The sequence below is a fragment of the Bombus vancouverensis genome, chromosome 11 (genome assembly GCF_051014615.1).
Source record: "Bombus vancouverensis nearcticus chromosome 11, iyBomVanc1_principal, whole genome shotgun sequence".
Lineage (NCBI taxonomy): Eukaryota > Metazoa > Arthropoda > Insecta > Hymenoptera > Apidae > Bombus > Bombus vancouverensis.
The window spans coordinates 8,349,388-8,377,322 of NC_134921.1; the positions used below are offsets into that span (position 1 = coordinate 8,349,388).

General features: G+C 38.3%; 2 protein-coding genes across 5 annotated transcripts in view; one reads left to right on the top strand and one right to left on the bottom strand.

The window, feature by feature from the left end:
- Window positions 1-16,168, bottom strand: part of LOC117153221 (zwei Ig domain protein zig-8) — a 176,770-nt gene extending 160,602 nt beyond the window's left edge. For all 4 annotated transcript variants that reach the window (XM_076622956.1, XM_076622955.1, XM_076622954.1 and 1 more), the window contains exon 1: window positions 14,330-16,168. The gene's annotated coding sequence lies outside the window, so the exon portion shown is untranslated. The remainder of the gene's footprint in view (window positions 1-14,329) is intronic.
- The window catches only part of LOC117153205 (neuroendocrine convertase 1), a 163,004-nt gene that overhangs the window by 19,528 nt on the left and 115,541 nt on the right, over window positions 1-27,935 (top strand). The window lies entirely within an intron of this gene.

A 27,935-nucleotide genomic window follows, 5' to 3' on the forward strand; every position in this document is an offset into this window, starting at 1 on the left:
TAACAACCCAACAGCTTCTGAAATTCAGATTACACAACGTAATTATTTTTCAGGAGATTGCAGTGCACGTCGCGTCACGTGTACTAGCCTTTCCTCTCTATGCTACGCGCAATCACAAAGGAGGATGTATGTCAGGAACAAACAAGGAAGCGTAGGATTGGGTCGGTTTCGCTGCTCGGAATAGCGAGTTCGTTGCAAGATCCGTGAAATCTCATTTTACAACGGCACGATCCGATCGGCAAGAAAGGGAAAGGCGGAGAAACAACGATGGAAAGAGTTGGTTAATGCGGTATCGCGAGCAAAGAAATCGATGAAACCGATCCGCGGTCATAAATCATGACGCATAAGGGAGAGGGAAAGCTGGGGAAATAAATGTCCTGTCTGACTGGCGTTGAAAGACTTTGCGGCGGGAACAATTTACGATTAAGTCGTGTGACGTATCGAAGAAGCAGAGCGCGTGAAAATAAATCTCACGTCGTTCAACGACGTTTACCTGGGTGGAAAACCAAGCGAAGGTTTGCTCGAGAGTTCAGCCTCGAGATAAAGAGAATTCATGATAAACGACGCGGTAGTTTGACCGGATCGTTTAATCCCGTAATCAACGATCGCGAAACTCTCTGACGATGGTCGCGGGAAGAAATTTCAGTCGCGTCTCAGTGGGAAGTTCGTTTCGAAAGGAAAGTTAGAGGCGTACGTTGCTGCAAACAACGTGGTACGCCTCTTAGGAATCGCTTTGTTATCGGTTTATACGTTTAGAAGTTTCCACCGGCATCGAAAGTCCAGAAACTTTATCTCACCCTCGAAAGAATGGACCCGCTGTACGTCTTCCAGGTAATGTTTATCGATCTTCATTTACAACTTTCTCCCTCATAATATATCCTGTCCTCGCATATAGGAAAATACATTTAGCTGTCAGAGAGAAAACGTGCACAGTTTTTACAAAAGTGTTCGAACACTTGCAGATACACCTTTTATCGTATATCGCGTGCGTTCTATGAAACATTTTCATTACGAGACTTGAGTATTCTGATCATATCGGTGAAATATGAAACAGATCTGAAAGTATACATAGAAATGTCCAGATATTTACTTAATTATCTATTATATTAATAAACTTCAATATTCAGTAGGACTATCTTTAACATTTATTGTATGCTTAACGTTAACTATCCATGCTGCATACTATTCTTTTCTCAATTATATGTTTGCAATAAATATCTTGCAATCCTTGCATACGTTTTGAAATTGGTTTCAAATTTTACCAATATAATCATGACAGTCGTGTCTTATTACCGCTCTAGTGTAATTTCAAAATGTTTCGCGTGACACGTGCAACGTAGACAGAAAAGTATCCGGGGATACGTACTCCAATACTTTCGTGAGCTAGAGTATCTAATACAATTCTACATACCGAGAAACTCTCAAATAAGATTAGGAAACAATCTATACCCTCCTGGAACATCGTGTAACCTTCGTTCGAACCGCAAGAACGATACACGCATCGAACCCGACCAGGGACGACTAAAACGCTCAAAAAGAACACACAATGGTTGTTTTAAAACAAGGAAACAGCTCGGTTGTAGTAGCATGTGCCGTGCGGCACTGGAGATTCGAGCAACCGTGAATAGGGGATGACTGGGTTCTTTGAAGCGTGCATTTTTGTAAAATATTCATACACGTACCTCTCGCAGCCGAGTCAGAAACCGTAACCACCCCTTGTATTACCGCTTTCAAGTAGCGAAAGAGCACAAGTCACGACTCCGCTACGCTCATGTGCAACCCCCTACCGACAATAGCTTCTAAACTAACGTAACGTTAAGTCTCAGCCCTTATTCAACAGACACCCCTATTTCTCTCTCTCTCTTTTTCACCCCCTCGCTTTTCCAAGGAAGAAAGAAAGAAACGAGCACACTACGTAGGACGTACAAACGAGTCGGTAAAGACTGCAGCATGCCGGCTTGAATCGAATAAAAGAATCAAGAGTTGAAATTCGAGAGCCAGGTTACAGCGCGTTTCCGACAAACCACGTGCAACCGAACCATGCTTCCGTGAACTTCTCCGCAGGCAGACAGAAAAATACACGTCGGTGTCGATTCTCGGCGTGTTCGTTTTCAGGGTAATCGTCCCTCGATGTTACCATCCCTCTGAATGTATCTGGTTCTATGGTTGTTCGTTTGCGATTCGTATACGAGGGTAGCAGGCGATACGTAAGACAAGCCTGAAAACGTTTTTCCTCGTAATTTCACGGTGCCGCTGGTTTAAACAGCGTAATCCGCGCATCGAAACGCCCACCCTTCCAACGAACTTAATGCAGATTGCTGTTTAAATGGGAACAATCGACGCCATTATCGGGATGGATTTGCGACGAGCACGGTACGCGGGGTAATTTGCGGAAGTGAAGTCTATCCTGTTGCTAATGCGCGTTTCGTTTATTGTTCCGTTTGTATGGCCGGTTATTCGGCTAAATAAAATCATTTATAAATCGAATGTCGCTGTTTTGTCGTTATTCCCCTTAGTGTTTCGTGACTGAAGATTACAATGGACTAATTTTCAATGCTGATACGTGAAAAATATCTCGAAAAATCTGTTGTTTAATTGCTTATTTATGTGTTTATTATGCCTATAATTATAGTGTTTGATTATTGTGGGACATTCTTATGTTATAAGTAGAAAATTGTCAGTTTAGAAGGCCAATTCCATAAATTGGTCAATTTCATGAATCGAAAAGTGCAAAGAAGTAACGATGCAGATTTTTTTACAACCACTACTTTTTTTCACTTTACCTCGGAATCTGTTGAAAGCTGAATATTAATTCTGTGAAATTAAGAAACTAATGAAAAGGTGAAGTCTTCTGAGAGGTTCATTCAGTTATAACAATAAGAGGATTGCTACTGCGAACGATTCTATCGCACCAATCGACACAAACTAGAAATCCTGTAAGTTTGATAGACTGCGACATTCTTCCTACGATAATGTGATTCAAAGTTCACTCCGAGATAATAAAGAAGAGATATATAAACGCAAGACGTGAGTTTTCAGTAGAAACTTGCCTCGCGAAAAGAACATTATCAGGCAAACAAACTTGAGCTGAAAGCGTTAAATTATTTGCCAATCGTCACTAATTCTTGACTGTATCTCATGAACGCGTCATCATATTTATGAGATGTCGCCGTACAATATCGCTATCGCGATATCGTGCTATATACATTGCTTGTATTTCCGTGCTGTACCTACAATGTAAATCACTTTGGGCTGGTGTCAAACGGACGTATTGCGTGCGTGGGTGCGTGCTTGGGATCGTGCAAACACGCGACCCCTCGTTGCAAAAGCTGAAAATCAACACGGATCCTACTTTGCATCATTGTATCATGCCATCGTATTTGTATGAAGTCTACCGTATATATAATGTCTCTATATCAACATGTGTATCCTGTGAATTTTTAAATTCACCAACACTCAGAGACGAAATTACACGAATTAATGCAACGTTAATGGAAATTAATCAGTCCAATTGTCAACGTAACATATCGCTCGTTCATCGCATTGCATCGCATCGCATCGCATCGATCGATATTCAAAAGAACTCAATATTACTCGTGTTGCTATGAATACTTCCCATGTAACTTACGAGCAATCGATATTATGAATATTTATTGCGAACCACAGGAAGATGAGTTCAAGTGAAATTCAAATTTTGTAATAGACAAGGAAACCGGACGTTTAATTGGCACGTTACAGCTCGATACGAGCTGTAACGAATCTAGAACGTTCTCGCGTGCAACAATGCCGACCAATTGAAAAGCATCCTCAAAAGCGTGGATTAATGATCACCTCGTGAATCGGCGTTTATTTTCGACCACGAATTTTTAAAGGTACAACCTTGTTTCCTCGGTGACTTGCAACTAGCGTTTGCTTCGCACGAAGTTAATTATGCTTGTAAAACTTCGCGTTCCTCCTATGTGCTTACACAGGGCGACGATATAGTTAGTAAACAAAGCTCAAAGCGTGCGTGAAGAAATGTAAACCGTAGAATTCTTCTGTCAACTCTAATAATTGAGAAGATGAAATGCCAGACGATGTTTGTGGAAAAGAAAGAAAAATAAAAAACCAGTTTTTATCGGGAAACGATGCTAAGCGCTAGAATAATTTATTTTTGCTTTTAAAGCTATAATATTAGGTTGTCCAAAAAGTTTCTTTCGTTTCATAAGCTGATAATAGATGAACAACAATTTCTATTTTATATTATTTTATTGAATTTGGTATGATCCATTTTGTTATATTTCTACTATTACGTTCGTGCATAATTCAATAAAATAATATAAAACAAAAAAACATTGTGCGTCTATTATTTCCTTATAAAACGAAAAAAACTTTTCGGACAACCTAATATTGCCTATTGTCTAAAAAGATGAAACTGTACTTTATTATATTGTTAACAGACTAAATGAATTATTTTCAAATAATTTTCAGTCTTAGTTAACTCTACCGGATAAAACAAGAAACACAATTTAGTTTGTAGTAGAAATTTAAAATTTTCGTATTGTTTAATATTGAACATACCTGAGTTATGAATAGGACAGTTTAAATTTCCCCTTTCAAGCAAAATAACAAGGAATTTGTATTTCGCTACTAATCTAAATTTTCAATGTTGAACTTTGAATATGTTTCAATCACAAATAATGAAACCGAGTTATTTTACAGCGTAACGGTATTTTCCCACCCAACCGTTTTGATTTCAATTGCTTGTGAATAATATACTTTTAACTTGGATATCGGGGACTGAGAAAAGATTCATTTGTAGCACAGTTGACAATGTTTAAATAATAAAATCAAAATTTATTTCAGAAATTGTTTCAGTAAGTATAACGTACAAAAATTATTTGACATCTGAATAATGAAATATAATTCGAAAAAAAGAAAAAAATAATTCGCCCGCGCAAATAAAGTAACATACAACATTTTTAAAATATGTTCAAACAATGTCGATAAAATTTCATACCAATTAATTATGTGACTATGTATTTTTTATATAAAAGTTCACTGTGAAATTCACTTTTTAAACATTTTATTTAAATAATGTTCGAACTGACTACTATAACCACTTACATCTTTTACCATTTTACATCCCCCATTCTTTTTTAAAAGCCAACATTTACGTTTTATTTTTTCCACCACACTATATTATTCGTTTAAAACATTCAATTACCGTCAAATGTTGATGGAAAGCTTTCACCCCGGAGTGAAAGCGGACAGAAACGATAATTTAAACCTTTTTCTATCAACCGCAGCAATGTTCTGTTCAATTTATCGCCGCTACTATTTCGAACGGATTTGGACACGCACGCACTCCGCTGCTGATGTATTTACAGCGTGTGCCACGAAAAATCTCGCGGAAATTTCATCGTTTTGGGATTCAACGTTCACCGCGTTCGTGAAATTCGTTAAATTAGTTGATATTTGCCGCGCGTCGAAGGATTATATCGCGTAAGTCGCGCGATTTCTTACACGATATATAGGCAGCTATGGCCGGCGTATGTAGCAAAAGCGCAATGCAACACATTTTCCATGCTTCCCTCGCGCGCTCGTAACCCTGTCAAATATATCTGGTTTATTATACTCTTACGCCGTATATCAGAGCCGATAACCATTAGCGGCATTTTTCCATCGTAACACCGAATATTACGGATTAGTAAATATGCTACAGTCGATGTGCGTGCCGACACGTGATCTAATTTCGACGATTTCGTCAGTGATAAAACGATAAGACATCGAAAACGTGCAGACATTACAAAAGAAGAGCAGAATTCCTTTTTATTGTTCGCTGTTCGTCTTTTTACGGCCCATATAACTGATTCTCGTAAGAAGTTGGGATAAACGTGACTTAAGGTTTAGCCTTTGACGTGTACTACTTTCTAAGAGGCTAGAAGTGCGTAAGAGGTAAAAATTAACGCAGCATGCTAAAAACAAAGTTCACTGTGTACGACGTGCATATGAAATGGCAAATAAGTACATAGCTTTAGATTATAATCTTTAGATAACCAAAGGTACGAAATTGCGGAAGAATATTTTACACACAATATTTTACGTACGAGGACGCAGGAGGAAGATACGATAAGTCAGATTTTCTGATTTTATATGAAAGCAATTTTAAAATCTATTATCTCGTTAATTAAATATAGATTAATGAAAACTGTCAATGGGCTTGTCTGTGGAATTCTCTTGAAAAATATTGACATCGAAGATAGTAAATCAATGGAATTAAATTCTCTGGAAAAATATAGATGTTTAAAATATTGGTTATTAGATTATGTATGTCGTTAGCGTTCTTTTTTTTACGAAACTTGATGGATTTATCACCCGAAAGTTTTATATCTTTGAATTAAATTGATTGTTCCCCTTTCCAACTATGCCATATTAAAATACGCCCTTTTAACCACTAAGTATCATTAATCATGATCGGATCAACAGACTTGGACTTGGATTTCACTATAACGTTTCCCCCTTGTTACTTCTGATACATCAAGTTTTATGAAGAAAGGTACTGTATTTTAAAAACTTGAAAATCGGATCCACGATGAACGTATTACATTCTAACCCTTGTGAGTTATCTTACGAATTAACAAACCTAAACAATCACCTACTACGTTTTACTACGCTCTACGTTTTATTTTCATAGTACCAATTTTTTCTAGTCGTTTGAAAGTATTAGCGAATGATTGCACCTAGCTAATCGATGTATACGGTCACGAGCAAAACTATTGACACAGTTTGGCTTTAATTATATAGCTAAAAATAAACAATATAATCGAACAAAAAAACAATATTCGGTTAATTTTTATATAAATAGTAATTATTCGGTTTATATTTTCGGAAGATTATATATTGCGATTTAATTGTTTACATAACAACGAGTAATAATGAAATGTACAATAACAGTTGTTTTCATAGAAACAAAAATATCGGTTAAACTTATCCTAGGAATTTTTAGAATGTTGGTATATTCTTTCGTACCTGCGAGCTCAATGCGTTTGAATGACATTCATTTGTTTTCTATTCAGTTACGTATTTCTAAAAGAAAACATTATGATCTACAAAGTAAATAATAATACTAATAGCAAAGAATAATAATAAATTTTGTAAAAGAAGTAAATGAGAATATAATGGAAAGAAGTCGTTTCACCATTAAAAGTGTAATTAAACGATTTTAACACAGATAATGTAATAAATGCTTCGTAATCTGATTGTTCAGAGAAGTTTACCAAGCAAGAAAAGAAAAAGAATATTATTAATATTGTGGCAAATGATCCCATTACCTCTTCCTCAGAGATCTCAGCAAACAATTAACGAAGACCTTAATAAAGATGTTCATCCTATAAGCCAAGTATTGAAAGATATCAGATGATACCAATCCCAAGTTGCAAGGGGAAAGGCAACAATAAGTAAAATTAATCAGAAGGAAAGATTAAAGTTTGCTTTGGATTATGTTGCAGAAGAAATAACTTTTTCGGGACATTTTTTAAAGACAATAATAAAAAGTAAAGGACGACATGGAAAATATTTCACTTCATATTGTACTACAGAATTACAAATGTGCCACTATTCTGTTTCAACAAAAATACCTGTTACTCTACATTTTATCATTATTCCTTGTTACGGAAACAATTCAAACGCAATATGTAGAGTCTTGTAAAAATATGAATCCCACAACTACTATTCATATAAAAATTAACCGAACATACATCATGTTCTTTATTTGATTTATTTGTAGCTATATGATTCAAACCAAGCTGTGCCAATACTTTTGTTCGTGACTGTAAATGCAATAATAAATATAACGCCATGTAAATACTTTTTGTAGACACTGTAACTACACCACTCTCTTAACCAGTCTCATAAAACATCGTCCTACGACCGTTTACAAATTCATAGCTGCGCGATAATAAAATACAAACCGCTGAAGCGACAATGGCTATCATCACGCATGAATCTCGTTAACAAAGGTGTAACAGGGCGTTTTTATAGTATCAAATCTTTCTAGTCGTATGAAAGTATTACCCACTGACTGGGCCTAGCTAATCAGCGTTTAAGCGTAATAATAAATACAATGGCGATCGTAAATACTTTCTGTAGCCACTGTAACCATACCACACTTCTAACCAGTCTCATAAAACATCGTCCTACAACTGTTTACAAACTCATAGTTTCGCAATAATAAAATGTAAACCGGTAAAACGACAACGGTGTCACTTGAATCTCGTTAACCAGGGTGTAACAGGCCGTTTTAAATAATTCCAGGTGCACTCGCGCGAGCCTTGAACAATTAACCAACGACTCTCGACAACATTTTTCGAGACAGCCATAAATTCGTGGCGTCTAGTGCCGCTCCGTTAATAGTACACGTTGTAACGTGGCCCTTGTTGCAAGCGCGGTAACATCAGTCCCGCGTGTCGTGCATTAATCCATTTCACAGTGAAAAGGACGATGTCACGGACAGAGTTGCACAGGATGACGTACTGTTTCCCCCCCGCGAAATATAGGATTCCCATTGATCAGAGGCCGGCGTTCACTTAGCAGAGTCTGCCTCCGTCTTTGCATAAGGGCTATTGTCTGGCCGAGATCACTAATGGGGTATTCGTGAGGCCCCGAATATCCTGATCGCATGACAAATCTGCTAATCGTCCTTTGCTCTGAAACGTATAGAATCGTTATGGCCGCGTGAGCCCATGAGTGATTAGTTTGACCCGTTTGTGGCGCAGCCGGCTTCTTGAATATTGAACGGAAACGGGATTACATATTCCGACGACGATTCCATGGCTTTTGCACCCTCGATATCCACTGCTTTTTTACACGTGTTAAATACCAATCACGTTTGAATCGGAAGATTGTCTTTTCTATTCCAACGAGAATTTGTTATATTTGGTGGGTGAAAAAATGATTTGCATAGTATTGGGTGTGAATAAATTTCGTATCGTTTAGTAGTATTCTCATACGATTATTCTGTACTTTTTACCTCAACATCGATAATTCATCATATACGGTAGATGGAAAAAGCTTTTGCATACTATTGTGTTTATTTGCACCATTTATCTTTCAATTAATTAAATTGAAGTACATTAAATTTCGTATCACTTACTAGTATTGCAGTGTATGATTACAAATGTTTGATATTATGAATATGAAAAAGTATTCATAATACGGAGAATATAAATTAAAGATATTGAATAAATATTGTATATATAATGTTTTTGAATATATTTAAAAAAATATATATATATACAAATTAATATTAATAAAAGAATGAGTAATATTATTTTAAGCAGCGTGTAAAGGGGAGTTGGAATATGTAGAGAATTTCAATATTTCACGGTTGACTGAAAGCTCATGATAAAAAAAACCTTGTCCATATTTTTATCTTCCTCCGAGAAAACAAAATAATATTCTGGTATTTTTAACGCCACATTCTTTCGTCCATTGCTGATATAATTATATTTTTCTATAGCAAGACAATTTTTTAAATTACAGAAAAACATAAGAGATATACAGGGTGGTTGGTAACTGGTGCTACAAGCGGAAAGGGGGTGATCCTACGCGAAAAAAGAAGTCGAAAATATAGAATAAACATTTTTTTTTAATTTTTTCTTTTTTTTTTTAATTTTTCCATCGAGACAACGATCTACAGTGAGATCCGTTATAACGTACCGCACGCGTACCGAGCGAAAATTCAAAGTCGATTTTCTCGAAAACAAAGCCTCAAACGAAAATTTTTTATTCTATATTTTCGACTTCCTTTTTCGCGTGGAATCACCCTCTTTCCGCTTGTACCATCAGTTACCAACCACCCTGTATATGATTCATTGTTTCAATTGTATGCACCAACATTTTCTTAAAACGTTAAGAATCTTTGTGTTACATACTTCATGACGAAGCTCCAGAACGTGTTAATCTTCACTTGACAATAAATCAATATATAGATCATGTTTTATAATATCGATTACAAAACAAAAATTTAGAAGTATACTTTAATTTGTTAACATACTGAAGTGTTTAAAATTCACATAATATACAAAACATACAAAATATCCAAAGCATCTGTTACAATACACGAAGAATAAAATAAATTTCTCTCTAGGTTGTATTTTTTTATATTTTATATCCGAACAAGCTTGAATTTGCATAAACATTCGAATTCTAGATATTATAGGCAATAATTCAATCGGTATGCAAAGTTAATTGAAACTGGGTGTAAAGGTGCACACTATTGGAATGTAGCGTAAGATGCCTTATCAGCGATGTCCTAACGGAGGATCGCGATCCGTGATATATTATGACGCATCGTTATTGATACAAATAGCCGCGATATCATGAATTTATTACGTGGGAAAATTATTCCACGTTGATATCGTTGGTTCGTTTCTAGATCACTAGCGAAGATACGTTTTATCTGATGCGGCCGCGACTGGATCTCGAAATAGAATAATTGCCAAGTCAGACGCGCGCTGAAAACGCGGTACGATTCGAATTTAACGCGGGAATATATCAAGATCACGAGTGAAAACTTTTAAGAACGTTTCTCGGGAATTGGGAAGAAAAATAAATTCGTGAGAATGCGACAAACTTTTATGGGACACGATCATGATTTGGATTTTCCAGCATTCTCTCGGTGATACGTGTCTCTATCACGCAAATGGCAGCGATATAAAACCTGTAAATTCAGATTAACATTCGAACCACTGAACAATAGAAGTATGAAGCTTGTATCGGACAAATGAAAATGGCAGGATATATGAAAAAATATAACAATAAATTTCTAGAGATTTGTAAAGATTAAGTTACTTGAGTATTCATGAAGTATATAAATAAAAGCTTGTTTTCCTTTTTATATTATACAGTGCTGAAGACCATTACGGACAACATCATAGATTCGTTCATACGACGGTATAATAAAAATTGACTTCAGGAAAATCATCAAGAAAAAGCAAAAAAAAAAAAAGAGAAAAAAAACAGAAACATAAGCAATTGACATAAAAGTGAAAATGACATAGAAAATGTTCCTCTAATTGCTCCAATACGCGATGTATAAACTGATGAGAACAAGCTTGTATTCATATTCATATTTTATCAAAACGAATTTACATTTCACAAGCCCTCAAAAATACTCTGTTGCAAATCTATAAAATTCCTATGAAAAGCTACAAATTAGTAGCCTTGTCTCCTTTGATAGTTCAAGTGGTAAAAGCTTTCTAAATTACACTGACATTACGCTTTTGCAGAGAGATATATTCATCTTTTAGAGATTCTAATTACATTTTCCGTTGCATTAGTACTAAATAGCAGCTTTAATTCCGAATTTCATGAAAAATACAGAGGAAGAAACTCGACGCTGACAGCGATGGAATAAGCTAGAAATTTCTCGAGACAAGTCGAACGTATGACAAATACCTGTCAGCAGGAAAGACAAGAGAAGTCACTAAACGGGAATATTCGATTGATGACTTCCAGTACTATCGCTATTACGAGAAGCATTCGAGTTAACTGCGTTCGAGCATCCCAGGTGTCGACCATGCTCGGTACACAAGCATAACTACTTCCTCTCAACCCTTTTGTTCGTCGAACTGTTTCCTCGCGCCCTGTTCACGTTGCACGCCCCTTCGTTCTTCCATCAATCATTTGAGTTTCGCGCTAGATTCACCCATTATACTCGATTCTCCGTCCCCCAACCACCCACACGCGTCAATTCTGCTCGTTTCGAAGCTTCGATTTTCGAAAAGCGAACAATTTCGTTTTACATCGACTGTCAGAATTTCGATAACATTTTTGCTTTTCCATCTTTTTGAGAAATCTCCCGACTATACATACACCACCAACTGTCCATAAAGATCTGGACACTTGGTGGAATTTGATCAAAAAAATGTATATATTTGTCTTATTTACAAATTCCCTCTGCTATTAAATTTTTACTTCCTACTGCGATCAAATGTATTAAATTTTAATTTAAGATGAGTGCATCTAACTCTATATTTATAATGAATGAATTAACACTTTACAAAATCTATACAAATTTGTAGAAATATTTATTTCAATCTGAATAAATGTAATTTGGAGATACTTAAAATCAATGAATTGAGATATCTATTGCAGGATCAACTTTCATTCATTGTTCAATCATTGTTCTTTTTATTTCTACCAATTAATATTAACTACTCTTTTCATTGATATCTAGCAATTATATTAAATAAGATTAGATGTCAAAATCAGCTAAAACAGTTTTATTTCAAGTAATTGCGATAACATGGAAGTATACGAATACTTATGGATGGTAGTGTATGTAGCGTGAGAATAGTATAAGACGGTGTATAGCGTTAGAAAAGCAATAAACGCGTAATGAACGAAAAGCTGGTGGAACGTGTGGCTTAGTAGTTTTAATAGGGCATTGAGTATTCCTTCAAACGAGTACCGAATTCCACTCGAATAGTCCGCGTAACAAGAATAATTCCATGTAAAAGGGATTATTTGTCGGTATTCATTATCAGTTAGGAAATTTATTTCCACTTCACTGTGGTGATCGAACGACTGTTTCGAAAATTATCCGAGAAATATAGCGGAAACGCGAACGAGTAATTGTGTTTTCGAAGGGATTATTAAATAAATTGAAACTAAAATCCTGTTTACCGTAGCAGCGGCAGTTGTTTTCGAAAAATATCGCTTGACAGTGCGTGTAAGCGGCACCGCCTGCTGCTGTTACCATTGGAGAACGGGCGAAATGCGGCGAATGGAATGATATTAAAAAATGATCAGATTTCTCGCAGGACGGTATTGAATTTGATTGGATTCGCTTAATCGAGCACGCGCGTTTATTTCCACGAATTTTTCGCGTAACAGTGATAATAAGCGAGCAACGAGGACGGATTAAGTACGCTGCATGGACTATTTCCCAGTTGCAAAGTCAACGTTCTTTCATGAGAAATTAATCCACGATTTCGATTCGAGGGATTAACCTTTCTCTTGACCATTCGTTACGATTTCATAGAAGAAGTAAGCTGGAAATGTCATTAAATTCTTGCGAGGCAATTATTCGACGCGGTAAAAAGAAGACAAATTGCCCATTAAAATTATCTATGATTGCATTCGGACGAAGTTTCATATATTCTATTGTCGTTTAACACGACAGAAATCTTTCGAATCGATTGGATAACAAAATTATCTGCTGTTTAGTCGTTCGATTCGAACGTCGGTCCACGTTCGTAAAATATCGTAAACATTTTACGACAGAGACACTCGGTGGCACGCTCTCTGCATTCTTGGCCAAGCACGAAGTTACTGTTTCGATAAATTTTGTAGATGATGTCGACGCGATTTCCTCATGCGAACGGTTCGTAAATATTTGTCAAACGTTTCACCAACAGCTTTCCCTGTTCATTCTATACTTTTGTTTAACATGGGATATATCACCCAACGATATCCTATTCTCGTGTCTTTTATCCTCTTTTAAATATCGTTTGCCTTTGTTAAACCTAGATTAAAGTCTGGCGAGGCGAAAGGGCAAAGTTTAATGTCCTTTTCGTTTCATTCTCACTTACGGAGATTAGAACTTATAAATCGTGATGGTGCATGCGAGGAAAGATGATTAAAGTATCAAAGTATCCGAACCCGCGGCGTGGTGGGAATAAATTTAACGGGGCATTGTCTGAGAAAACTAATAACGTCCCGTGAAAAGCAACCTTCGAGGACCTAATGCCAGTTAGAGTATCGGTAAACTTTATCGGGAAAGAAGACCGACTGAAATTTTAATAAAGATCTCAGAGAAGTTTGTTCCTCTCCCTACCACTCGACTTCCCTCGATCATCGAAATCTATTACATTCGAAACAATATTTCACCCTCGAATATTCTACTTCAGCTGAAACTACTCCTCATCGTTCTATAATATTTTTACGCGTTAATCTAGATGAAACTCGAGGACGCGTTTTAATTACTCTTTCAGTTAAATCCTCCCCCGGCCACCAAGCTCTAGCTCGCAAGTTATTAAACCCTAATTCAACCTAGTTAGAACACTTGCTCTCGGAAGATTCGACTAACAAAACTTGCTGCATCGCGAACAGACGCACCGAAACGAAGTGCGCAGCTACGAGACAATGTCGGAAGTTCGTTTCACGTGACCTGAAACCTAACCGTTGATACTGCCACGAAATTCAGCGTATAAAGTTAGCAGAATATCGGATAGTGTTTTATCAAATTTCAATGAAAATTGTAAAAAGGATAATTCCCCTCGATGTGTACGTGATTAAAAAAAGAAAGTAGAGAAAGACGATCGCATTGTGATTGGAAGCTCACCTCTAAATAAATCGTATTTCCTTTGTTGGTTCGTTGCCGTGTACACGAAAGCGATCCTCGCCTTTGATGCACTGGACCGCGTGCAGAGAGCCGGACAATGCTACGAAATCAAGCGTCACGATTGCGAATGGAACTCGTGGAACGACAGAAACTCCGTGGTTACACACTCCGAAATCCTCGATCGGCCCTCCAACACCTTTCTCTATGTACGTTCGTCACTTGGTAGAAAACCGTTCTAATAATAATACGCACGCACTTTCACAAGCTTTCAGGATAAATTTTTCGAGCTTCACCAGCTACTAGCCATTCTATCGCGTGACCGAACGAATAACGACATACGATTACGCGAAGAATATTCGATCGAGCAACCTCGAAGGGATTTGCAGCGACACTGTTATTCTTATTCCATGGAAAGACGAAACCTGTAATATTTCTCAGCCGCGGCACTTGTAATTACGCTCGCAATTCGCAGAAAGCTTAAGGTAGAAACTGGTGGAGACACAAAAGGGAAGAAAGTACAGGGTAGTAGGAGCTTACAAGGAAGGAAAACTTTCGATTGCCGATCGATCTACCGATCTGGCCATCATTCGGTGAAACATTTCCTCCGACAGCTGGCGATCGCAATTTTCGAAATATCCGACCTACAAATCATTCGCGCCCCAGTAACCAACCCGCGCGCACTTTAATTTCGTTCCTCTTTTCTTCCCTCGATACTTTTGCTCTCTCACTCTGACGCAAAATTTCTCTCCTTCCTCTATATGTTTCTCCCCTTTATCACCTTCCGCGGAACACGTTACGCGAAATACGGGGCCCGATTTATTTATCGACGATCGACGGGTCGATACCACGGATCTCGCACTTGCACTGGTACATTCAAGCAGCCGAGCATGATGCGCCGCTACGAAGCCGGAACGGCGTGTCGTGCATTCATAACGTGATTATAAGCGACGATGCGAGGTGAGAACTTTCCGCTCGTGGATCGTCCACCCTCGTCCACGGTGAATATTCAACGACCAACGATTCGTCGGTCCGTGCAACTACGCGGCTAAGATCGTACTGGCTTCCATTAAGACGAACAGTTCGATAAGAAACGCGCACACACTTGGAGAAACGACGAGTAAAATCACGCACGAGGATGCGCGTCCTGTGGAACGATTTTTGCCAATGTCCCTTGTCCTCTGGCTCTCTTTGTCTGTATCTCAGCGACTGTTTCCACTTACTAGGCGCTACTTTACGGAACGTGAGCGCGAATAAACACGAAGATTCCAGAGATTTCTCGATTCCAGGCCACTGAACACGAATGGCTAGAAGACTCACCAATGAACGAGGGATAAACAAAACCCGCGTTGATACTTGTGTTTACAAAGTCGTGGCAATTGACCGCATTCGAGTCTCGAAAACAATCACTCGCGTTTTTTCTTCAACACGTTTCGTTGATTCCCTCGAGAACGCAGATATTTTCTCCCGTAGTTTTGACTTTATATTCCTCCTCGAGGATTCGTATCCTTTTGCCGCTGATTTTTCCATCTTCTTCACATGTTCGACGATCGTGCTGCTTCACGGTGTCCACTCACGTTCGCTGGATCCTTCTTTCGTCTGGTGATCATAGCACGTCGGAAACAATGCGCTGCGATTTCTTTCCCTCTTCTTTTCTTTTCTTCTCGTATTTTGCTCGTCTTTTTGATGACACAGTCGGTCGATTGTTTCGCGGCGTGTTTCGGGGTGTCGCGTGAAAAAGGGGTTGGAAGCGTGGCGGAATCGCCAGGACGGAATCTCTTTCCCTTTCCTCGAAAAGTAGTCGCACCTTGGCGGGGGATGCGCGCGCGAAACCACCACGAGTGATGCTGGGCTCGGACTGGAGCCTCCGGCGCGGCGCTAGCGTCGCCGCGACTCGGGCCAAAGCGGAATCGTCACCCCCGCGCCCCACTATGCCGTGTCCACCACCCTTATCGGCCACGGGGTGGTAACAGTGGCGGAGATACCACATACATCACCCTACACTAATCTTTTTTTCTAATATTATTTATATCGAAAGAAGTACTCAATTTTGAATTCGAAGAACTCAATTTGAAGAAACCAATATTATGGAAGATTATTAACTATCAATTGCACGTCTCATTTCCTAGTTTCCCGGCTGAAATGTAAGAGCACAATCTACAAGTTAAAAGAATCAAATTTGTGAGATAAAGTTTGGTTATAAACGCGTCGTAAAAAAAATTAAAAGAAATAAATATCGAACAGGACTGTTGTTTGTTGGTTTTGCGAAAGTTTATCGACGACGAATTATTGAATGGTATCGTTTAGAAGACAAACGATAGAACTAATTGAGGATATTCGTGCAAAAATACTATATAATGATTCGCATATGTATGATTCGTATAAATTTAAATACCAGCTGCCATTTACAATACTTGATCGTATTCATAAATTTATTTATTTACTCCGTCGAAATACGAGCTCGTACGAATGTCCGCACTCTATTAACGAGTCTCTGAATTCGAATATTTTACAAGCAGATTTTGTCGAAAGTTAATATAATAATAGTTTCAATGGCCGATCAGCAATCGGTGTGATAAACACGATAATCAGCTTGTATAAATGATTAGCTTAATTAATCAGGATCGATTTGACGAAGAAATATTAAATACTCTTTAGAAGCTGTACGTTTATCAATTTGTTAATTACCTAATAATTCCAAATTAATTACCTAATTGAACACCATAGAATTTTCATTTAGAATAACTCGACTCGTAATCTTCGCTATGATAAAACGAAGGCAGAACGAAACATAACACGACACAAGTAAGCGTTGTAAAAGCATACGTAAAGTGCGCTACATATGTTTCACTGTACTTTTGCGTTCTCAGTGCTGTGGGTATAAACCATTCGAAGTTTATTGTAAAATCTTGAAGGTTCTTAAGGTTTCAAAACTCGGCCGCAAAAGTATAAGTAAGCTGGAACTAAACTAACTTTCCGCCGGGGAGTTCAACTTAAAATTAAAGTTTAAAGACTTATAACTTCCCCTAACGTGCCGCTGCTTGATCCCATGGGCGAGGATAGTTAACTCAATAGCTTACTATCTCTAAAACGTATGAGAGCAGCGAACTCTCCCTACTCCTATTTTCCCGTCATAAAGTTATAACAATATCGTGTACCGTGTACATAATAAATTCACGATATTCTGAATAATTAACGGATCGAACAATGGTCGGATATAAACAACCGAAACCGGTACAAATAATAATTTTCTGGACTCCATAAGTCCCGAATAATATTGAATGCTTCTGCATTTGTTTGTTAAACAATCGGTATTCAGTAAACACAATGTACTTTAAAAACAATCAACACCGCGTATTTGCGATTAATTTGCGAAAACATTTACATTCGTCCCCCCTCGTGTTTTCTCATCACATTTTCGTTTTTTTTTCTCCGGTCAGAAGTGATAGACACGAATATATGGCACGATGTTTTATCGTCTACCGCTAAATATTCGTTATATCGGAGTATTGCGACTGTATTCCGCGAAACAAAGTTAGTTAATACGCGATGCCAGCAGGTGCAACTGCAGAACGATGGGACCATGACGACGAGGAAAAGGTTGTCTAGTGGAAACGGAGCGAGAACCAACGAAATAACGATTGTCGTTTTCGACGGTGATAGTTATTGTTCTACTTGGGTCGGGGTTAAAAAAAGCCAAAAGCAAGAAAAGAGAATCGAAAAAATAGAGGGGCGAGACCGGTCACAATAACGAGGACACTGACCTACATCCATTCGTCTCTGTCCGTTCTTTCGTTCGAAGAATTACACTTTATACGACGTTATACTAAAAGACATCAATTTTCACACTGTGCTACGTCCCCCTTGCCGTGGTTAAGACACTCTCTCACTTTTCAAATAAAATAGAGAGAAAGGTGCAATTGTTATCGAAGTAATAAAAGTCCAGCGGTAGAAGATTGTAAAATTTTCGCATAGAGGAAATAAATAATGTACGTCGAGTGACGATCAAAGTTATCGCGAATTCAATGAATTACGACGGTTCTACGTATTACGATTTCGTTCGATCAAAGATTTTACGGCTCGAGGAATGATCGCAAGGGAGAAACGTTACGAGGAAATTATTTGTTAGATTCGCAAGCACAATGGCGATGAACCTTGAGAATAGAAGAAAAGAGCTGTCGATTAATTCTTATTGTCAGGGTCAGGCAGGCTTACAGGAAAATATAACATCTCCGGATGACCATCTGACCTGTACTCGTCCCAACTGAAGACTGGATATCAGCACTTCCACTTCGGAGGGACAATTGGCCGACTAGTCATCCGTTCTAACCATTCGGGCCCAATCCGATTTGTACAAGATGGTCGTTTAGAGACGTTTCTTATTAAGGACCTTCCTTGTTTCTTTTTCCTCCTATGGTTCCCTTCCTTCCATTTCACGATTCAAACAGTAATTTCAATTTTCGAACATCATTGTCTTTAAATTTGATTTTCTTGCATCTTGCTAACAGATGTGTTGGTAATGGATCCTTGAAAATTCGTTAAAATTACCATTTCTCATATACATGTGGATATGTAGATTGTTACAAGAGTGAGACAATCAAATGTGTTTAATTTGAATAAAAAATGTTATAATAAATAAATCTACTGGCTAAATGTTTGAAATCACTTTCATAGTTATACCTATACTGAATTTCCTTGCGATTTTATCGTTAATATAATCTGAATTGAACTTCTTCCGACTACGATACATTTTTGGTTACAGAATTTTCCTGAGACGACAGAATTCTAAATTGACATCCCTTTTTAAATTCTTCGGATCTATGGAACATATTGTGATTCCAAACTTTTGGTTCACAATTCATATATAAACCTTAGTATAACACGTTACAGGAATGAAATTTAAAATTACACAAAATCTTATGAGAAGGATGCATTATCCTTATGACAAGAATTCACTATCTTCATGACACAAATTCCTCTACTAAATTTATTAATATGTAAATAAAATATAAATTCTAAATTTCTAATTATTGCCTTGTAATTTTAATGCGTCAGGGCTTGAAACTATATTATTTTCGTTCGACGTTGCGACAATTCTCTATTAACAAATAATGCAAGATCGATGAGTACTGTCTTAAACTGGAAGGAAAGTGGATCCGTTACGCCGCCATTTGCTTGAGCTCTAATTAGAATGCATGCCCAGGACCGTACAAGAGAATATTGTATGCACGATTGTACAGCGCATCGTGCGAGCATCCTTCGACGGCGCGAATCTAGATTGAGAGGAAATTAATTAAGATGGCACTGCCCGGGATCAAACCACCCCTTTTCGCACCCCCCTACCTACCGACTTGAGCAGGAACATTCCATGCATAGCTTGCGGTTACATCTCAGGCTGCTACATCACCAAATCCGCCCCTTCCACCTCCTTGTACCCTTTACCCCACGTCGACACCATTGCCCTGCTCGTACCCCTAAACTGTACATAATATATTCGTGGCAGCAGGTACATTCACGCACCTTTAGATACACACTATGATATTACATTTACAGAATTTCAATAACAATAACCAATACCATTTCATTATCTTCCACAGTCATTCTACCCTATACTCTATACAATGCTATTCAAAATAAAATGTTAATTATGATTATCACTGAAATTAGTTAATGTGTTAATTACGCCTTTTATTTAAGATAAAGTGTGACAAGATTTCAGTGTAAGATTAGTACGGTCTATGTAGATGAAGAGTTGTTTTATTAATTAATATAGAAACATATATAGAATTACTTAGTTAATTTACTACCCATGACACTGTAAATAGCGAACTTAGATTTCATAGGAACCAGAAAAAATAGAAGGTGGTGGTTGAAATTAATAAGGCAGATTCAGAAGAAAGGAAGAAAAATGATAAATTCGAGGAAGTAATTGTTTCTGGGTGAAGTGTTGTTCCAGGCGAGGAAAAGAAGGAAACTAACAAGGCGAAATTCCCCGCCGGTCGAAGGCATCGCAGGAAAATTTTAATTGGCATCATTAGACTCAAGCGAATAATTAGCACTTGAACGATCGAGGGTTTAATAGCGGGTCGGGAGTACGGTCTTTAGGGTCTTTTCACAGCTTCGGTTGCGAAGCGCTTCTATGGATACGTTTACCCTAAACGGAGCAACGAACTTCCTATCGTTGCTTATTAATATCCAACATTCAGAAACTCTCAAACGAACGCGCCTCCCGAACTTCGATGTTCTCACCTCGTTGCAAAATCTAAATCTATTTCGATGTGTCAACATCATTCGTATAATTGACATTTTTTTCTTCAGCCAATATCCCTATTCGATCGTGATAAAAGTTAGATAATACATGATTCAACGTGTAGCGAAGAACGGAACTGTTCGTATAATTGGAACATAAAAATAACAAGAGCAATATTTTCTATAGTATCTAACAAAATTTAATACTTTCTATATCGTTATTGAAGATATTCAAACATACAGTTGCTCACGAAAATACTCGAATACTTGTAGACACTTGCAAAACAGTAGACGAAATGACAACTTTAGTAACATGGAGTGGATCATTCGATTTTAAAATTGCTTCGTGCGAAGTAAATGTATCTGTTATCTGTATAGTAGTTTCGTACGTACAGAATGGGCTCCGGTCCACAGGCGAATAATTTCAATTAAATTATATATTTCCTAATGAATGTCATACGTTTCGTTGCTACGTTTCATCAGAGAGTGTACGTCCCACGATCGTTGTCCCAAGTTCCATCTTAAATGAAACAACGCCGTCTTGAGTACCAAGAAAGCTATACTCGCAGGTAACAATGTTGTTATACGTTGAATACTCCCCGAAGAGGAGTATAACAGTTGTATGTACGTATAATAAACCTATTGTCCAGGGTACAGAAGTTTAATTAACTCTGACGACAAGCAGATTTCCTTAAGCCATTGTAATCGCTTGATGTTTTACAGTACCCAGAGAAAACGTAAGACAATCATCTAGTGCCGGATATTCGTCTCGCTCGAGATCGTTTTTAATGAACAAAGCAACGATAAAAAAGAAACGGTAGAACGATCTTAAAAGTCGAGCTGTAGCGATCGTACTAGAATGGCTTAGCGTTTGAAAATCGAAGAGGCACACCAAGTGTACGAGAAGGTCTCTGATCCAATCGACGAGACTATCAGAAGTAGTGATTAAAATGGAGGGGTAAGTGCTTGGTCGGCAAAAGGGGTTGAAGGTGGGTTGAATGGTGGTCGACGGGGCGTCTCGTTTCGGGCTTGGGGAAACGTAGATAACACTTCTTACCCGAGGGACTTCCCGCGACCCCAATCTCAAGTCAGATATTGTTCCGAGCTTTGAAAGCTCAAAAGAACTTGTGAAAAGGCATTTCGTCCCGATTCGATGTATTATACTGGCCTCATACGTATTGTACTCACCGATCTTTTCCTTCGGAGACTGGTAAAGGAAAAGTATCTGGAAACTCGTTTCTACCTTCTGGACGTTTGGATAAGCGTCGATTGTAATTTATAATCGTGACACGTCATGCAGAAACCTTAGCATTAGGTTTCGAAACCTTTCTACGAATGGAATATTTTAAGAGAAAAAAAAAGAAAAAGAGAAAAAAGAAGAGAAAGAAAAAGGAAACACAGCGAATTCTCCATTCATTCATTTTTCGTACCAACTATTATGGGTACTCGATGGGATGGTTCGCGAGTTTATCACTTGAACCGCTATGTAGGCGAACTACCGTCCGAGGTAAAACCGTGGAAAGGAGTGCTTCTGGGGTCCATAAGGAATAGTCGAAGGGGACAAGGGTCCGAGCCGCGCGATAAATAAATCTCGAAAGCTGCACAGGCAGCCTGGTACCGAGCTAGAGGTAGATAGATACTGCTTTCGCCCCCCTTTAGCGAGCATGTTGAACGAACCGGTGAGGGAGAGAAGTTGCTTCTGTATGTTCTTCACGGTGGCACCGTTCACTCGGAAGGATTTAGGGGCAGCCTTGTAACTGTACGATACGAGTCTTCTTCCACCAGTGCAGCGAAACGGTAAGAGGACATGGAAAGCGGGAGAAACGAAAAGAGAGAGGTTTGTGCCGGCGTATCAGCGAGGAAGAAAGTACACGATACCGTGATGAGACGTGCAAGGGGAAATCGTAACAAACTACTTGACAGAACGTAGTTACACAATAAGTGACAAGTTTGTGTACTTATCCGATCGTTGGATCACTTATGCACAGTAGCACGAGTCCAAATTGGTGTGCGGCTGCGGCACCACCGAAACCGGAAGTTACTGCTCAGTGCAACGTGTCCGGATTTACGCCGGAGATTACGTAACCATGAGTAACCTATGTAACCTTCCGTCTCATCTCCTCTTGTTGGCTCAAGCAGAGGAGACTAACGCTCTGAATTTCTATCCGAAGGGACAGGAGAAGAACTTTTCACGGTTCCGTTTAAGTTAAGGGATGATGGAAACTTTATTTAATCTCTGGTTCGAATTGACGTTTCTATGTGGGAAAAAGAGGAGGAGAGGAGGAGTAGGAGGTTTTGTTGCGACACAATAGACCATTCTTAAACGCGATCACTTTCGGAGTGATTACTCCGGCGCGATCAAAAGTTCATTTTCCCCGGTAACAGGAAGGATATTTATCCGAACCAAGTGAAAGACTCAAGGGCGTGGTTGCGGTAAGTTTTATATGACCCGAAGGAACCGAACGAAACTTCTTTCTATACATTCTCGCCGTGAACTCGCACCTTTCTCCGGGAAAAAGTTATCCTCCGCGCTGCATCTCAATAACGTCAGACGCGCCTTATTTTTGAAGAATATCGCCACAGACCTTCTTTTATATCGCGCTTGTGGAATCTGTGCAAAAGCGGAGCTTGATTTTACTTGCCCTAGACGCACGTCTGATACGTAACTATTGGCAAGAAATAAAAATTAAAAGGAAAAAAAAAATGAAAACAGCATGTAAAGTGATTTACATTAAATACGAAATAAAAAATGCACAATCGTACGACCGACCTACTGTTAAAAAAAAAGTGTAGAAATAAAATTCGATATTCATATTCTATTCTGTACTAATTCTTAGAACCGTGTAATCCTACATCGGAAATTACGCGAACCATAGTTTAGAGAGATTCTAGAATGTCAGAGTCTGGTAACGAAAGGTGAAAGGTAAGTATGTATTCTCTTCTTACGTTTCCTGTGTCGCGTCGTTAGTCAGCTGATAGCCTGACGCGTGACGAACCGACCGAGTCATTAATCCTGCCGCTGAACCGAGTATCTTTTGTCCCCGAAAAGCACCGTCCAAAAATAGCAGTTTCAGTTTGTAAAACTCTCGTTCCATCCTTGGGCGACCATCGAATCGAGACGTCCACGAAAAGTGCTGAATTTTTATTCGGATACCATTGAAAAGCGCTGATCCTTCCGGGAGCGTCCCGCGCGATTTTCAGCGGCAAATATCCCGGTCAATAGTTTCTCGCGGGACACGATGGTATTTTCGCAGTGGAACGTAGAGCGAACTTGGTGATAAATTGTTGACTTAGGCTTGTATTCATAGCAGTTTCTTCAGGCATCGTCGACTTTATCTCCGACTTCTTTTAGTCCCACGACTTCGATAAACGTCCCGAACGAAAACGATGGAAAACTCCGTGTAATTTTCCGTGGCTAAGAAAGTAGAGCGGGTCTTCGAGGAGAGTAGAATCTTCTTACCGAATGAAAAATCGCGAAAACTGGATGGGGACAACGATGAAAATCGCTATAAACGCAAGGTTTACGATCTATCAGCGTTTACGATATGAGATATACTGGAATGCTTGCGTAAAAAGATCTGTGCATGTAGGCTGCGTCAGCAAGTTGGTGCCAAAATAACAAGTAAAAAGATCTCGATAAACACGAGTCCAAATATCATTGGTTTTCGATTAGAGACATTAGGATGTTTTCAGCTGTCAGCCTATAACAGAATACGAGACTTTATCGTGTAGAAAAGCTTTTTCGAATCTTTATCGCGAATAACCGACCAGTAATGTTTTCAGTATTAACAATTAAAAGATTCTGGAATACTAAAAGGTAATTTTTCAGATTGTGCACGATCGAAATCAGTTCGTATTTTTAGAAGAATTCGGAAGAGCTCGAAGGAGAAAGAATTCTAGAAGAAGTTGACGAGAATCCGGACAGAAGAATAGCAGATACTCTATAGATTTAGAAGAATAACATTCCAAGAGGGAACATACTGTTATCCATGTAATCGCGTGGAAAATTGTGCACGACCAATTGTTGTTTTCTTACCATATAACATTTCTGAGTAGATAATACTATATTCCTGTATGACTATAATACTAAAATACTGTATTACTGAAACACTGTATCTCTGTAATATTGTAATATTGTATTACTGTATTAGTACAGCTATTTTTCACTATTATTTATGAAAATATTCGAAACACAGTACAAACACGTATTTGAATAGATATATTGCTTTACTACCGCTATACTTAACAGATGAAAATTATTATTTCGAAACATCTTGCTAATTTTAATGAGCGCTATATACTACTAAAATGTGATATCATCTTCCTGAAACATGTACATTCGTCTTTGGACGCGTTAAATATCTTCCAAGAACACGATATCGTTAAATAAAATGGCGAATGGCTGGAGAGATCAGTACAAATGGTAGGTTTACGAGTAGTATAGGGGTGAGTTTTAGAAGAGCGGCACTTGATCAAATTCAATTAAAGAAACCGGAAGTTATTAGGAGTACTGGAGATACGGCGAGGTCGTTTTGAGATTTCTCTCGGCGATATAACGAAAGCTGGCTGGTTTGGCTGGAAGAAAAAGCGGAGAAGTGCGCGCCGCTACGATACTGCCGAAAAGTTTGTTTCCCGATTGGCTTATCTGATGCCGGCCAACGTGAAAGTCTGAAATGGCTCTGCACTGGAGTGACGTAAACTGCTTTCCCCGAAAATCCTCGATCCCTCGACACCTGATTCTTTTCTGGCGATACCGTTGCCTCGTATATCGCGTTTCCGATCGCGCATACTTTCAAACCTTTGTATTCCCGCGCGAACATCCTTTTTCGCGATATTTAGGTCCATCATGAATAGGCAAAATAGAATCAACCGAGACTTCGTCGATCGTTTTTTTTTTTTTTTTTTTTGAATAATTATCACTATGCTATGGATATTTATGCAAATTCACGTTTTCATGAAAATAACTTATATACATAAATAACTAAAATAACGGTCGTCGATAAGTATCAAAACACTTAGATTTGAATTTTTAACAATATACGAGTATAATGACAATTTGAAGCAAAAATTTCTTGATCAAATCAAAATAAATTTGATCTTGTCACGGTATTTCTGATAAAAAATGAAATCGCGTTGTCTCTTCCTATTTATAATTTCTAACTAAATTATATTTTATTGAAAATGAGCAAGAGCCTACATATTTCTGAATAAAGGTATTTTAAATAAAACTTTCGTTCGTCCTCTAAATATTATTATGGCTGCTCCACTTTACATAATTTCTATGCCTTTGTGTACATTTTAGTACCAGCGCTTTCACACGCATTCAAAATATTTTAATATTAAATTTCTGATAAACGCACAAGAATTCCATCATTTAATTAACGGAGACAATAAGGGCGGAGTTAATAATAACTTGATAATAGGAGGATCGAAGAATTTATCGTTAACAAATGAACTTGTCCACGTTTACACGAACAGAGGAAATCCGGAAGACGCAATCGTCCGCAGGCTGATCGACTTCGCGAAGACGATGCCCCGAGGGCGCAATTTCCTGGGGTTTATGCCGTTCCTGAACGACGCAGGTGCACAAGCGCACCGCGTTTGTGCTCGTTCATCGACGCGTGAGCAGTGCGCGCGATTCTTTGGCAAAAGAGAATCCTGTAACAGGATTAAACCCTTCTTTTCCGGGACCGTTATTTATATCGTCGTCAATCTTCGCAAATTTTTCCACGAAAACCTTCCAAACATATTTTCTAAAACTCTATGAAAAATACTCTTTGATAAATATTTAGTATAAAATTCCAATACGTACGCACGCGTAATATTCTCTTTATATAAAACATCGTTGAATACCAAATATCGCAAGGCTATCGAACTGTTAAGGCTTTACAAATACATTTAAATCGGATTTATGACGTGATTTCGTTGTGATTTTTTAATTAAAAATTTTCCACTTATTTTTATCTACCTCATTTTATTTTTGTTCATTGCCAGAAGAATTTCTACTTTTTTAGAATTAACCGAGTTATCCCTGTATCCCAGTAGCAATTGATCGATTGAGAAATAAAAATTCGTGCATTTTGACAGTATTATGAGTGAGCTATGAAGTAGCGGATAGGGGGATAACATCGACGTTAGTCTTGTGCTTGTCGAGTAGTTTCGTCTTGTGTTCATCTCTCGTATCATGATCATATACTTAAGAGATGATACATTCTACTAAAACCATCGTCGGAGAAATCATCAACACAGTAACCGTCGAATAATTCAGTTTTATGCTCACTTTTCGTATCTTAATCACATGTAGTTAAACACTCATACGACCCACTAAAAACGCCAAGGTCCAGCTTGCTCGTGCAAGAATTCGCCATATAAAGTATCTCTCCGGAAGCATCGAAATATTTTCCTAGACGAAGTAAATAGTCGTATCGGCTCGATCATCGAGTTAAACGAGGCACACACATACACATTTTCTTTCCTGTATCTGTGCAACTTACTTACGTACCGGTGAAGCAAGGAAAATCAAATTCCAACGGAGAAATCCTGTGCCTCCTCCTTCGCGAGGTGTTAAATTATACGGTGGGAAACGGGTAATAGCGTGCACGTTACGAAGTGTTACCAGTTTAACGGGGAACCCCCTTACGAAGTGACTGTTTCAATTGGTTTGCATCCCGTGGGATTGTCACGGCGGTGGTATGGTCGAACGGTGCTACCGGCACGACGGCATCACCATAGGTCCCCTTTAACCCCCCTAGCGGAGGCGCATCCCCTTCGTATGGTAACTACGGGTAGCAACGGACCGCAATCTGCATTCCGTTACCTAATTGTCGTAACACGGCGATGTATGTAGATGTATACGTATTGTACATATGGTTGAGGACGTGCACTCTGTCGTACATATACCGTAGCCGTATACGTACATCCTCGTTCATAAGTACAAAGGAGTTTACAGTGGCTCACGAAAATATTTGAACGTGTACTTTAGAAGATCTTTATGTATACGTTACATGTGTCGTGCGAAACATTTTGATATTTCATTGATAATGCAATCAGAGATGACAGAAGTGAGGAATATGAATTTCAATTATGAGAAAGATAGCGTATTGTATAGTGGCCCATGGAAGTATCTGAACACCTGCCACAGAATAAATTTATCTATATATTACATGTACTACGTAACTGTCGGAATTATATTGGTAAAATTAGTCTGAAAATGTATACAGGAGCTATAAAATATTTGCTATAAAAATATATTTAGTAAGAAATTAATATACAGGATGAATAATAGTCGTGAACATGCAATGCGTGTTCAAAATTCCATTGTACGTCGAGGTTTACTAATGTAAAGGGTAATTAAATGTTT